Source organism: Ischnura elegans, chromosome 7 (assembly GCF_921293095.1).
Source record: "Ischnura elegans chromosome 7, ioIscEleg1.1, whole genome shotgun sequence".
Taxonomy (NCBI): Eukaryota; Metazoa; Arthropoda; class Insecta; order Odonata; family Coenagrionidae; genus Ischnura; species Ischnura elegans.
The window spans coordinates 85,117,087-85,133,135 of record NC_060252.1 but is presented as its reverse complement, the minus strand read 5'-3'; the positions used below and the strand labels follow the sequence as shown (position 1 = coordinate 85,133,135).

Below are 16,049 nucleotides of genomic sequence, written 5' to 3'. Positions count from 1 at the left end.
GTTCCGTGTCCATTGCCCTCGGCAGATCTGACCTAAAGTTTAAGGAAAGGGGAGTCTTGTCTTGAGAAAAGGCTGCCTCTATGCAGGGGAAGGATTCTCTCTTTTCCGTTTTTCTCTCCAAACATGCTGAACTATTTCTCTTCTCCGCATTTATTTTGTTTTCCTACGAGGAATGAGTGGAACTTCAAAAATTGAAATTTATTGTTTCATTCTACTTGTAATTTTGTAATTATTTGGTGTTATTATTTAACATCTAAGTCTAGCACGTATTTTTATTTGTGTTATTCCTCGTGAGATAATGCTGTTGATAAATTATATTGTAACTAAAATTTATTTCTCCCATTATAAAGCTATTATCCCAGGAAAATAAAAATATTTCCTTTTACCAAGTGTATTGCAACATCCTATAGATGCATTTTTATGTTGAGTCTGTTTGTATGCTTTGATAATCGCTCACCTAGTGATTCAACCTGTAGGCTGGTTTGGATTAGTGGTGATGTTTGAATCCACTTCGGACTGAGCCAATGACGTGTGAGTTACTCACACGAATTTATGGGTAGGGAGATTTGTTCCCTTCCTTATGCCACCCCGCACTTCTAGGGGTTGTGTTTTTATTATTTTAAGGCTTTACCTGGAATTGAAATCAAGATCTTTCTGTCCCTAGTGCACTCTTCCACTCTCTAGACCAACGCACTACCTTCGATTTGATATTTAACCAAATTTACGAGTATACAATATATTTTTACCATAGTTTCATATAATATCTCCTGGATTCTTTTTAAATAGTGTAGTGAAATTAAGACGCCGCACAGAATAATCGTTTGAATACTTAAACGGTGAAAATAAAGAGAAAAAGTGTAGACTAGTGGTTGCCATCACGAGTTTGCGCTAACTTACAATACATGTTGCTTCATAGTTTTCATGAAAAATAGTGTCGATCCAAGGGTGATAGTGCACTATATCTCTTCAAAGGTTCTAAAGTGACGTATTCACGTGACTTGAGAGGAATTGAACGAATAAAATCGGGCAAGCTATGTGAAGTCATCAATATTTATTCCGGTTCGCTGGGGTGTTTCCTTTCGCGCGTGCGACGGGAAGAATTTTTCGACCGGTGAGTGGCGTGTAGAGGGTGCGCCCTTTCCCTCTACGGCCTATAAATACGGGGCACGAGGAATCTCCCTCCCGGTGCATGATGGGGCGGAAGTGGAAGTCTTAGGGTTGAGGGGGTGAGACCTGCGTGTCTATGGAATGCGTGCTCACGGGGTGGGGATCTTCTTTTAGGTAACTCAAACAATATGCGAAATATCCATGGTAAAATATAAACTACAAATGGTAATTTACACATATTAAACTCCACTACCGACCGTGGTTTTGACATTCTATGTCACTTTCACCTTGGCATATAATGTCGAAACCATGGTCGGTAGTTGATTTTTATACTGAAGTGTGGGAACTACCATTTTTAGTTTATATTTTATCATGGATATATCGAATTTTCACTGAGTCGAGCCTGAAATGATTTCATACTAATTAAGTGATTTGTGATGGAGGCATGATTAATTTCGAGATTATGGGGGAGAATACTGTGGAAGAGGGCGATCTTAAGAAAAGTGATTTTTAACTAGACCTCACGCTGGATTTAAAATACCTGGTAAAATGTGAAAAACAGTCAAAGTAGAATAAGCATTTGATAAGAGCAGGATTTCATTAGACAAGTTCAGTCACAGACAGTTTCAGGACCTCTGACATGTGAGACAAGTTAGTTTTAGATATTACCCTTTTAACTTTAAAATTTTCCTTAAGGTCGTGAAATAAAAACTTGCAATGGAGAGCCACCTTAATGATAAGCAATTTTCAGTTTTTCAAGGTGTTACTGTGGGCGGCTACCTCCTCTTTTTATTCCTCCTCTCCCCTACTTGACTGTACTTAAATATCTCGATGCAATTTTTTGTGAAACTGCATATTGTATTTTCTCTTCTCGTCAGTAGTCCTGCTATTAAAGAAGTTAGTTGAATTTCTTCTTTTCAATCACTCTACCTTCCTAAAAATAACGTTCTCATCTCGATCCTGATAGCCTCAGCCATTCGAGTTTTTTTTTTGGTACATTGGCGAAGACATGCTCTATTCCTGAAGACTTCCGTTGAGGCTGTGATGCGACCGCCATACTGCGATGACGCGCAAGCCTTCAGGGGCGGCGCGGTGGGAGATGTGCCCTTGTTCTCCGATGGGAATTTGCGGAGCGCTATCGCCAAAATTGATTCGGACGTCACTCTGTATAATACGGCGCACGAATTTCCGGGAGGCCAATTCTTTCTCGCTACCCCGTGACTGGGTGTGCGCCCGACTGGAGAACGGTTGAATTGACGTGGAATTCATATAAACTGGAAGTTCTCCGGCGTAATTCGAAAATTTTATGTGAAATGGAGGTGGCAGGCATCGAAAGAGTTCCTTGCGTCTCTCCCAAATAGGCGTAATAGGTTGATTGTATTCTATTTTTTTCCTGCGTTGGAATTGGTTTTTAAGTAGAAATTTTCTCTGATTTGTTGGAGTTAAATTTTTTGAGTGAAATAATAGACGGCTGTTTCTTTCCTCGTTATCGTTTTCTGGTTTCAAGAAAACTTGCGTTATAATAGGGAACCTTTCTGGGAGTAGGCCTGGGAGTGACGAAAAATGTGCTAAATTCACGTTTGTTTTGATAAATCGGCGAAATATAAAATAAATGTTATTGATTTAATTTTATTATTATTTATAAAATAAATCAAAAATTATTTATAAGTATTTTGACAGTAATATTCCAAGTGGATTTAGCAACTTTTCATTTCTAGGAAATTACTTTTTAAGTACCCAAACATGTGTAAACAGGTTGGGTGGAGGTAAGGTGTGACGTCATTGTCGAAATGAGCCTACTATTCAACTTGAAATGGGAGGCCATTATTTCGCCGATTCCATGTTACTTATACCGTTAATAAATAACTGCGTTAATGAAATTTTCTTACCCTTTTCAGCAACACGTTTCGTTTTGTAGTAGTTTCTTATGTCTATTTTCATTTTGCAGGTTCGTATATCCTACCGTTGGTTGTGGAAGGGTGTGCATGGCAGTGGAACGATTCACTGCACCGATGCTGAGGTCAAGGGGTTGATAGCACGAACCCCAACTGGTGTACCGTGACGCAGCCGTCGTCTGGTGACTTCTCGAGCCAGTGAGTGTGCTGATATGAAGAGAAATGAATGGCCTCCATGTGCATGTCGTATCCTAGATAACACGAGGTGGTAGTGTTCTTACGTCGTTGTTCTACTCAACATATGCCGCAGCAAGTAACTTTGCGGAAATGAAACACTGCACTCCTAATTACTAAAGGTTCTGTGTCAGTAGACGAAAGGATCTACGTAGTTATTCAAAATGTGTAAACATAAGGTCAGACAGTGAGGTGTGATGTCATCAGTGGGACGAGCCTACTATTTAATTTCAAGTGGAAGGCCATTATCTAGATGATTCTAATGTTGCTTAAACTGTTATGAAATAGCGCCAAAAAAACTTGTTATGGCACGCTTATGGCGAGCTCAGAAAATAACGTAATATTTAAAAGTATCTTATTCACTAAATTTTAATGTTCCGCAAACTTTTGAAAAATAGCATTAAATTGATTCCATTAGTAATACTTATCGATAACTCGGCATAGTTTTCCTTGGTTAAAGTGGCATATTTTTTTATTTACACAATTTATGGAATTTATGGACTAAGCAGACTTAAATGACTATTATAAGACAACTATTTACTTTTCCTCTTTTCATATCTCATTACAAACAAGTATTGCGTACTTACAAAAGTAGTACGTACATCCAATTTTTTAGGCTGCTATTAAAAAAAACTCTCATCGAAAAGATGAAGCAGTTCCTGTGCAAGTCTTTGTGTATGTTTTTGGATTTCTCCACCATTTGATAACGGGTTGATTAATCCATCGTTCCTATACGTATTGTTATTGAAACCACTCTAATTTTAATTGGATGTAAGGTATCTGCCAATACTTTGAGGTGTTCAATTTCCGAAGATGATCTCACCTTTGACAATCCAACCGCCATTTTTTTCAGCTCACAAAATTTTTCAGCCCCTCACTCCGCCAACGTACGTTCTAGCCTTTTTCTTTCGGTTTGTACGCCTCAGTAATGAGAGTAATAATTATTTTAGGCCCAATATTAATCGATTCTTGTTCCATAATCGAAGAATTAAATTAAATAAAGTGGCATTGTTTTGAAAGTAAGTATTTCGAGGAAAGAGCCCTTTAAACATCACCTACATATTCCACACGGAATAATATACTTTTTAAATTGAATAAGTGATGAACCAACCACAATAAACTATATTCGAACTAGGGACAAAAATGTCTGCTTTAGTTTCTTCTCTTGTGAGCCGATAATCTGCCAATTTTTTATTTTTGTTAAAAAATATGTCAGCAGTTTTGATTTTCTTATGCATTAAATATTCCTAGAATGGGTTTGCTCTATTTTTCTATTCTGATATTTAATTAATATTATTCTTGATAATTTATTCGATTAAGTATCGTAGCAAGTTGATCATTACCATATATTTAGATGTATTACCAATTTTTTCCTGTCACGAATTACCTATTCACGCGTCAAATGGAGCTCTCGCCTCGTGAGTCAATATAGGAGTATCTGAAAAATGTCTTAAATTTATGTAATTTTCTCTCTATATTTATGCCTTTTGATATTATTTTTCTGTTTAGACTATTTAGTTCTAAGCTGTGGTTCGTTTTGACGATGGGATGCTGTTGCTGGCTCTCACTTATGCTTTTAGAGGAATTGAGGAATTGTTATCATGACCGTAATTGGCGCTTCACCCCAGCCTTCCCCTTAAATATTCAGTATTTCTTCGTATTCTTTGCTCCTTTCATTTATATGTGTAGTTGTTTTACTAAACGAGATCTCACAACTGTTTAAATCACTTTTTATTTGATTGTCTCAATTTACCCTATCCGGATGATATGTTCAAAGATGATGTTATAGAGATGTTATTGTGTTCAGTGGCAGAAACTGGATTGTGTTTATCGGCTATAAGTAAATTTAGCCGATGAACTGTTTTTCCGCTGATACGTTCCAATTTCATAAAGACGATATCCTTTCCATAATCTGTTGGGCTTATTTGGGAGGATATCTCTCGTCAGTTTCGTTTATGTAATTTCATATTAGCGTCACAAATCGGTTTCAGTTAATAGGCACGGACCCTATTTTTTCCGCTGAGCTACCTTTGTTCCGTATACTGATTACGATTCATTTTCGATCGATACTTTCTGAATAGCCCCACTTTTGACCCCATTTGTGTATTGCGAGTGCTGCTAAATGGATTAGATTCATCACTCCGCGTCTAGTTCATCCGCACTCCGGAAAAAATGGTTGCATCGGTGCGGAGAAGAAAGAAATGAGGCCCGGCGAAAATCATTCGGAGTTCACGATGCGCTGCCAGCTTCCCTTCCAATTAGCGCTAGCCCGGATGCTAATCCTCGCGGGGCGAAAGTGGTTATTAATTTTCGGATAATTGGTTCTCGTTAATTTTTTCAAATCCCGCTAGGATGCGCAGCGGCGATTTGCTCAGGCTTTGATTCGCGATTGAAAAAAATACGTCACCGTGAAGCCGTCATCCACCCGTCTTTGTGTGAAGGCCTTGCCTCGATTGAATCATTGTTGGGAGGAGAAGTTTTATTCGGGAAAATAATTTTCATCCGTAGGTATCCGCCCTTTGGGATTTTACTTAAAAAAAACTGTTTATTCCCTTGGGTAGAGGACGGGATAGATACGATGAGGAAAAGTGGGACGGTGCGTTTTTCGTTTTTCTTCTGTTTCCATCCGCGAATCCATTTATTATCTTTTCAATCCGGGAGTGCGCCATGTCGTGACTGTGGGTCGTACCGTGAAGTGCGATAGGGTGCGATCGAGAGGGTGCATTATGGCGCAGGATGTTCCTCTTTATCGCATTGGAGAGAAGGAGGCACTCTCTCTCTACACGGTGGGGGCGGAGAGGAGTGTATATAGCTCACTGTTTTCTAGAACAGGGCGGTGCCTTCGTCCCCCGCCTCGCTCCGTCCCTTGCATCCAGGGGGCATGCGCGCAGGAATCGGTAGGGGGAGGAACGTGGGAGGTACCGTGAAAGGGTCGGTGTAATACTTGTTAAAGGAAATACTCGAAGAGATATTTTGCTCACAACACCTAGCTTTGGCATCGAACGAATATCTGGGTGTCATTTGAGATTTCATTTTAGATGATACGGAAGTGAAGCGTAACTAGGCTTAAAATATATAGACAACGTCCACTTCCGAAATTATGCAATACGATCACTTTCGCATTTTACAGCGTAGTTGGCCTTAAAAAGCGTTTCCGGAACGTCGTAATTCAAATAAAAAATCCATATTGTTCTGTAAAATGCGAAAGAGTTCGTATGGCATACTTTTAGATGAGGGAATGCCTAAAAGTATCTTGTGCAGAATGAGTTTTTATATCTTTTCATAAGGTTACCCTAAACTGTGATATGTTTATGGGAACTGAGCATTCTTTTCACAGTATTAAACCAAGAGGGAAGGATGGGGATGCAACATATTACAGGTTATACGTAAACAGGGATGCCGACTTACAAAAAATATTGGGGGGGCCCAAACCGGGGATCTTGCCCCGGGAAGTTTTATAAGTAGTGAGTTTTAATTTTTTAAATCATTTTAGAAGAGTTACATGATCAACATTAGAACCCTGATAACTCGAATCTCGATATCTGGACACTCCGGGGAAAATCGACAAGCCTGACACATTTTTTCCTCCGACCCATAACATATTTTTGAGGGGGCTCGGGCCCCTTGGACATCCAATTTACACTAGGTAATATGGTAATTTTTGTTTGGACCCGCAATACTTCTGGGAGTTTACCCAATACTTAGCCCCCCCCCCGTTTCCCTATCCTGGATCCGCTACTGTGGTATTTCAGATTAGTTATGAATTCAAAGGCGGATGTGTTGCTCGAGATAAATATAACCGGAATGAATACCAGTTTTTCTCCTTTCGGAGAATAAGTTTACTAGCTTATTTCCCATTCTTAAATTTACTACCAATAATTTACAATGTATTTCCTGGTTTCCATCATTACTCACCAATATAAAGGTAGAAATTTTAACTCCTTTCCAATTTTAAATGTCACTAGCATACTGGCCGATATAAAATGAGTGTCGAGTTTTGGATTTTGTTTTTAAAAAATATTGTTTTTGGAAACCAATGGAATATCGTGATTAGAATACAGATAATTTCGGCTTGCGAGCCTGAGCGAATAGAGGTAGCAGGCTGTCAACGCACAATGGCGAGATGCCCGCCAACTTTTAGTCCCTGGACCTGCCCTATCACTCGAAATTTCATTTAATATTGACGAAAACTTAACGACTGTTTTAGCGGTAAGTGGATAGGGTAAGCGGGAAATAAAAAAAGAAGGCATTATATGATGAATAATTTTGCTGATTTTTGCTATCCCCTGTACTATTTTTCTGGAAATAAACTAAAAACTATTAAAACAACTAAAAAATTTAGACTACTCTTTAGGAGCTAAAACTAGGTGTATCTTTGATCAGGTAACTAACTGCCTTCTGTAATCTGTGGAACATTCTTTCTCATAATTTTCTCCATACTTTTGCCGGCCTCAATGGCACCGGGGGTCCACGACTGCTAACCTGCGGGCTCAAATCCCGCCTGGGTGGATTCACCACGTTGCAGGGCATGGATGTATGTGATTTTCAATCAAGTTAATTGTAATAGAGGACTATCTACTCCTAAAGTTGCTTGCGAAATAATGGAGACATACTTCCATATTTTGTCTCACTTCCATATTCTGTTAGAATAGTTCTCTGTATGATGCAACATGGAACGGGTGGTCTGGTATTACCAGGGAAGTGCCCAAGCCAGAATCACTTATGACCATTTCATTATTTATTTATTAACACTTAAAAAAAAGCCAAAATCATTATGATTCAATTGTACTTGACATTGTACTTGAGACGCACGCTCGTTTTTCGTTTTTCTCCAGGAATACCTTTAGTCCCGGCTTCAATTTCCTACGGGATGTCTCCCTTTAACCGTGATGCCATCTGGCGCGTCGCCAATGGGCTGTGGAGGGGAATGAGTTAGTGGAATACAACTCCCACCTCCCCTACTCCTCCAGGACCCTCGATGGTCTCCCGGAAAAAGCGTAGAGTATTTCCGACGCTGAGAAAGTGAAATAAACAGTGAAACCTATTTCTTTCTTATGAATTTCGCACGCCGTACTCCCATATTCTCTTGTTCTTGACCGAAGGAATAGGTCGCTTAATGAAGCATCGTAGAACGGGTGATATAGTAGAGTAGTTGAGGTATTCAGAGACTGTCCTTGGCTTATCTGAAAAGTCAGGAAATTTGAAAATGATAACCTCTTTATTTTAGTTTCCTCTTCGTACAATTCATAGGTATCCATAATGAAATCGAGACCTTTCAATCTCTGATGGTGTACTGTGGCACTGAAATATCGTGCGTGATTACTGCTTATAATTTGGTTATTAGTTCTGGATGGGGTTTAAAAAATCGTCGTAATGGTATTTATTATATCAGGAAATATTCTTATTCTAGAGGATTTAAGTTGTGAATGTTGGGGATGTTTGTTGAGGAAACGTGGTTCTATGAAAGCAGTATACTACGTGATTGGGCGGGATAAATGTATTATAGGTTGTCTTGGAGGAGTTAGAACCTAATTGAATACGACAGAGTGTGCAAAAATGTGAATACTTGTGGAGTGAATGGTTTAAAAAATGAAGCCGTAATGTATATTACTCGGTAAATAGGACCAGAGAGTTAAATCCTCGTTGCCCAATTATTCTTTTTATTAATAAAATGATCATATTATTTTTTAACATGAATTTTGTGGATATCAGTTCATTCGAGTTACATCATTATACCTACGATCAAGTTGGCAAGTATAATTAGGTGACTCGTGCGTGACCTAAAGGGATCCATTTAACATAATGAAAAGTAAAAAAAGCTTTGTAATTCCGCGTGACTTTATTAAGGTACGACCTAGGTTTTGACGTGGCACGTCCTCATTTGGTGGTCATAGTCACCATCATCACCAGATGATGCTGCATAGGTCATACTTAAGTAAGTTTATGTGGAATTACGAAGTATTTACTTTTCATTACTGGCAAATGTTTTTGGTTTCAGCAGATTGGGTTACTTTTAAAAATATACTTTTTTAAATTGCCCCCTTTCTATAACTTCTATTCTATGACAGCATTACTCTCGTATTTCTAGCTTTGCCACACTTTGCAGGGTTTAAGAACAGAGGAAGTAAACGAGAGAGCAATCTCGAGAGCAAAGCAACCTTTGCCTGCTCAAATAAAAAGCCCCGTTTTGTTGACGCATATCGATGGCTCTTTCTTATGTTATATTTGCCTACACTCATCGTATGTCCCGTTGATCCATTTGTTTCCTCGCATTGATTTTCGCCATTCCTCTCTGGCGAGACAATTTCAATGTCCAGTCACGTTTTCGTTGATTTCCATCCATTTTTTGTTTGTGAGACTGAGCCCACCTTAGTCTTCGTTTTACTGCCTAATTATACCGGGTGTTTAAAAATGGATGGCGGGGCTCTGACGCTTTATAATATTTATCAAACTTAAATTAAAGCTTTTAGTTATATATGAATTGAAAGAGTAACTCGAACAGTTTTTTTGTTGGCAACAATGCGCATATCTCCGCCGATATCCATTAGAGAGCGCTAGTAGCAAAAATGGCGACTGGTGTGCAAAAAGCTTTTTGTGTTTTACAGTTTGCAAAGGCAGAGTATGTAGTTACTATACAACGTGCGTTCCGTATTAAGTTCGGTCGTGATTTTCCAGATGATAATAATTGATGATTGCGACAATTGCTCGAAAGCCACTACTCAACGTTTGGGAAGAACTCGCATAAGGTCTTGACGTGTGCCATATTATGAATGATGCTCACATTGACCACTTTTAGGCTTTTTTGTAAAATTGTTTCAGTTGCTCTTTCATTTAATGTATTATTTATGGCTAAAACTTTAGTGTAATAAATATTTTTTTAAAACTTAAAACTCCGTTAGTAATTTTGAAACACTAGATATGTTGGTAAATGTAATTTTTGTACTCAAAGTAAACTGATGCTGTAATAAAATGATAAGGATTACATATTCGGAAGTTCTTCCGTATCTCATAAATACTCTCGTAATCTTAATCTCCCGTTAGAATTAGAAAAATATGGAGATGCTGTAAAAATTTAAATTCATGTAAAAGGAGATCGTATCGTCAATAAAGTTGATATCCCACTAATAAAGGAATTTTATTGAATGAGCGTCGTAAAAACTAACGGTTTGCATTCAGAGTTTACGGTTGAGTGGTAAATTTCGCCTTCCCTCTACAGTGTAGTCTACACTTAAGTAAAGGCTCTTATAGAGCATTTTGCCCACTTTATCTTTGGTTTCATCAGCAAAGAAAGGAACTTCTATAAGCATGCCAGCACGTGAATATTTGATAATCCACCTGGCTATAAGATGGAGTCGCAGTTAATCAATATGTGTATTCTGTTGGTGGTTTTGGCTGCGTTGCTTGACGATTTTGAAGAACCCATAAAAAAACTGCACGGTGACCTGTTTTTTTTATGTTTGCTGCCCTGAGCCTTCAAATCCGATGCATTTTTGCGCTTCTTCGTTCTTTGGATTCAAAGCACCACGTTATGAGTTCTGCATCACTCACATAACATGCTCAGTGGGCTGGGAGTGCCGAATAATTAGATTGATTGCCTCCTTCCCCCCAATTGTGGTATTGAGAAATCAGGTCGAAGAACTATGCTGCTTAATGTATTTTAGAAGTATCTTTCAGTTTCACCTCAACTGTGTTTAGCCCTGTTTCTGGTATTGGAACGAACAATATCTGGACTCGGAACTCCGAGGGTTTATAATTATTTGCGTTTATGCATTTTCAGTGCTGCAATTCTAGTAAGGTTACACCTCAGCGCTCCAATTATCTTTCTTAAATCTTAGATTGATGAAAAGTAAATAAAACTTTGTAGTTCCACATAAATATTCAATGTACGACCTAGGTGTCGACCTGGCACGTCATCGTTATGTAAAAAAAGAAAATGTGTGAGACTGTTTATTCTCTGTGTGACTGTCTTCTGTGCATCTGTACCAGACGATGGCGTGCCACGTCGAAACCTTGGTCGCACATTAAATATTTATGTGGAATAACAAAGTTTTATTTTCTTTTCATCATGTCAAGTAGATTCCATAAAGTTACGCCTGAAACGACTAATTAAATCTTAGCTCTTTTATTTGCCTGTTGTTATTTTTCCGTGTATATTTGCTGGCCTGTCACAAGTGCGTATCTCTTGATCTTCCTTGGGGGATTTTTCTTATATTTATCTTATTTCTTATATTTATCTTTATTATGTTTCCCACGTAATAGCTCTCTCTCATAAAATAGCCGATTTGCGCGTTCTTCATTGGATTATGCCGCTCCTCATTCCCCATTCTCATTCTCATGTTCTCGCGTTTCCTCCTCGTTTCCCGGAATGAGTTAACCCGCAGAAGGCGGAATATGGTGGCACATTCTTCGAATAATAACTGAGAATTAGTAGAATTAGAACTATGGCAAATTTCCTTTTTTTATTGTCGTTACGTATAGCTGGTCATATTGCCAATGCGACGTCAAGTTTTATGCATTTATAGTGATTTTAAGTGAATAAAAACTCCGAGTGTACATTACCGGATAGTGTAGCTGTGTCTATAAAAATTGATGTATTACGTAACTAGAATAAAAGTAGAAATTTGAATGAGTTACAGTGCGGAAGGCGGGATGTAATGGCACATTCTTCGAATAATAATAGAGAATTAGTAGAATTATAAGTATGGCCAATGTCCTTTTTTATTGTTGTTACGTACAGATGGCCATATTGCCAATGCAAAATCTTCAAGTTTTATGCATACATAGTAATTTTAAGTGAATAAACATTCCTAGTGTACAATATCGGATGGTGCAGCTGTGGCTTTGAAAACTGATGTACCTACTACGTAACCAGAATAAAAGTGGAAATTTATCTTGTAATTATATTAAATCATTATTCCTCGTCTGTCATACTATCCGTCCGTTTAACATGAAGTGTCCTCCTCCTGAGTTAGCTATCGAAGGTTTTATTCATTTCCGGCCATATTAATAAATTCAGTATTGAAAGTAAATTAGCAATTAAATTTTTGCCATTTTGTCTTCTATAGTGTATATGTAAGCATATGCATCCCTTTATACCCGTTACCGTCGAAGCAGTTCCAACGTCAACCTGGTCCACTAAAAAGGCTAATGCAGGAAAAGCATTCGAAGTCATGAGTTGTCCAGAGCATCCGGCAAGAGGGCAAGCTCGCGGTCAATCGGAGCGCTTGGGTCAAAGTCTCTGTAGTTTAAAAATGGTGCGTTTATTGCCGGAATATCATCAGTAATTTTGGTTCCTACTGGCATAGGCTATCCAGGATAAAAATAGTGTGACCCAATTTTCCTCCACCCTTCATATCCATTAATATTTCGAGTGTAGTACTTCAGTTTTGGTAATAAAAAAATCATATTTTCCAAAGTTTCGGAATTTAATGTAGGTACTCATATAATGATGCCGGCCTCGGGGGCGGCGGGTAAAAGTCCTCGCTTGCCAAGCAAGGGATCGTGGGTTCGACTCCTACCTGAGTAGGTTTTCTCTAACCAGAGCATGGCTATTCGTTCACATGTAATTGTAAATATGTCGAATACCCCGATTTGAAAGGCCGATATGTGCTGTTTGTGGTGTTATGGGAATAAATAAAAATAAAAAAAATTCTAAGGTTCTAATCCCTCGTAAAACTCCAGGCATCAGCTATCCAGGATTAGAATTTCGCGACACAATTTCTCTCCACCCTTTATAAATGAAGAGGTCGAGGAGGTAGATACTATATTTTTACAGTGTGAATTTGGGAGGGATCCGTGAACGGTAGGGGTCCTCTCCACTCGCGGTCGTGATCCCTTGAAGAGTGTCCGACTGCCGGATTTCCTCGCCGTCTCGCTGCGCGGGTGAAACCTTAGCGATGCACGCCACGACCGCACGCGGCCACTGCACGTCGCACTCAATGCCTCCTCCTCGCCCGCCCCTGCTTATATGCTGTGGTAATAAGAAATCCCAGACGCGCTCTCATGCAGGTCATGCTGTGATAGGCACCGGAATGTGTTTTGACGTCGGGTTGCAGTCCCAAGTGCGCTGATTTCCATGAACCCATATGATTCAATATGGCGCGGAGATATTTATTCCGCGTGAATTTAATAAAATCCTGGAAGGAAAGCTGCGCGATTCGTCAAATACTGTTTCGATTGAACAGAGAGCGTTGCACAGTTTCTACATGAATCAGACTGGAAGCCGCTAGTGACTCGGGTCTGCGGGTTAGGCTTATATTTCATGCGAAATTAATAACAGATGTCTTTAAAGCGACACGGGAAACAACATCTTATAATATAACCTCTTTTATGTTTCCATGCCCGGAAACTGTAGCCATTCACTTTTTGCCTATATTTTCCTATCTATATATCTTCTATCTATATTTTTCCGTCTGTATCAAAAATTTTGACGCTTCACTTGTGAATGCATGGGAATATTTGGTATTAATTTCACTTTGTAACTTCTCAATATCTTTTTGCCAATCCACGATACAAGGTAGCATTACCAAGGTTACTATACAAGGTGGCTCGTGGTGACGTATCATGACTTTGATTATGATTTGAGAGTTGAAATTATTTCCAAATGTCAGTTTTCTGCATTGAAAGAATCCGCGTGCTATCCCTTTCCTCGTTAATTTTCATCGTATCTTATTTATCATTCTTACGGCTTTGCTATCTCGAAAAGTCTCAATGACCCTTATGCAGTATTTGAGCAACAGTAAAAGTTTCTAATCCTATTTTCTTTAATTGAGATGCTTCATGTACGTCCATTGCATTACTACTATTTTTTCTGTAATTATTTCCTTCGTGACAATTTGATGCTACTCATTGATATTTTTCAAAACTAAAATCTATAGGGGAGGTTATTAGCCAAATTAAATTGCCCTACAAAAATGTCTTCGCAATTTGTCATTTTTTAGGTGGTTTCATCACATGCCCAAAAATTTTCCATTGCAGATACCCTCAATGAGTTATTCCTCTGGCGTATATGATTGAACATTAAGAATTTGTGACCATTTTCACAAAAAATTAAACTGTTGAAAGTTATTTACTCTTCCGATAGTCGATGCCTAATTACAATGGAGGAAGCAAATTAGTTCTTTTTCTCTTTACAAGCATTATTTTTGCTATGATAACCACCTACTTCGATAAAACTAATGAACGAAAATAACAATTTTTCTTATATTATTATACAAATGCTGTTCTCCCGGAAGTGACGTTCTTCGATACCGTCACTTAAAGTGGTGTTTAACTGTTACTGGGGTTACTGAGTTGTGGAAGTCTATTTAACATGTATGATTATCTTCTTTCGATGTTGTCTTACCGAGTCTCTTCTTTCCGTCCTTCGCGTGGTTAACATACTTCTCGACTGTTTTTATATAACACTATGTCCCACATATTCACATGTACGCAATCCTTATCATTGGTTACCTATCCTTAGATATTTTCGAACCAGCTCTAGCACTCTCAGTTCTCTTATCAGCTTTTTCGCATTAATATTTATCTTCTCTTTCACATCCTTACCTTTTAGGTGCCAGCTCGTGTTACTGTACTCTCTAGGTTTATTTTTCATCCTCCATTGCCTCTGAGTACATTTTTCTAGCGCCTCAATTGTCCTAGTCTAATTTCCTCCGCTGCCATTTCGAGATCCCCTTCATTTGTTTACCTCTTTCTGTGCATAGCGAGTTACCTTTCCATTCTTCTCAATGCGCGCCTCTTTCCGAAGATTCCAGCCTGCTCTCGTCTCCCGCAGGTTCGCGCATTCCAGAGGTAAAAATGTGTACGGCTGAGTCGGAAACTCAGCTTTCTGGCGGAAGCCTGTCAAAGCCCTAGAAATCTGCGCTGCATAACGATGGCGTTTTCTCTACAACGCGTCACTCCAAGCGAGGCGGGCTGAAGAAAAGACTTACCATTCATACATCACCAAGTAGGGGATTTTTGGGTCGCTGGAAGTCGGAGAAATGTGTTGCGCTCGTAGTGAGGGTTTATCATTATTTATTTTTTTTAAGGCTTTATCCTGGGTTTTCCTCCCAACAAGCTGTTACTACTTTTTCTCTTTTTAATTTTTTTCTTTTCATGACGTGAAAAGTATGCATTCCATTGCTCGGCTTCTAATTTTCAAGACCTTTAAGCGGTTGGGCTGTTTTGATATTGTCGTTTAATTACCGTCATTGTTCGCCGTTTTCCCAGTAATATTTTTTTGAAGTTTAATATTACTGTAACATAGTGGCAAGTAAAATTTTTATACCATCTCTGTATTATATCTCTTCTGAGCTATGGCTCGGAGGTTAATTTTTCCCGCGACAAGCACCATTGTTAAATTGGGGCGAACTTCTTATTTCATTGCAGAGTTATCGTATTCACGGCTTAAAATTAAGGTGTTTTCTTAGAAGTTAGGCAAGTCAATTTGATTCTTAGAAGGGTTAGTGAATTATTATTTTTTTAACTCAACCAATTTATTTATTCCATCCTCGGAGATTTCCGTATCTTTTTCTCGTAATACCTTATTTTTCTTCCTGTGTACTAAAAAATAGCCATTCTTTCATAAGCCTATATTTTTCCATCCAATGCCGACTTTTGCAGCTTTGATACTTCTAGTCCCGTTCGTCGTAAATTTCTACCCATTTTATCTTATTTTTGGCTAATTTGTGGTGACGTTAGATGCGAACGCTATAGACGAAGAAATGGCGGGCATCATAAGTGTGAGTAAAAAATTCAGCATTGAGTAATTTGCGTGTACAATCAATTTTTCTGACAAATTAATTGGGTCTATTATGGAGGTATTAGGAAGAG

The 16,049-nt window shown here is 38.6% G+C and overlaps 1 protein-coding gene across 1 annotated transcript in view; it reads left to right on the top strand.

The window, feature by feature from the left end:
- The window catches only part of LOC124162706, a 435,651-nt gene that overhangs the window by 290,946 nt on the left and 128,656 nt on the right, over positions 1–16,049 (top strand). The gene's annotated exons all lie outside the window — the stretch shown is intronic.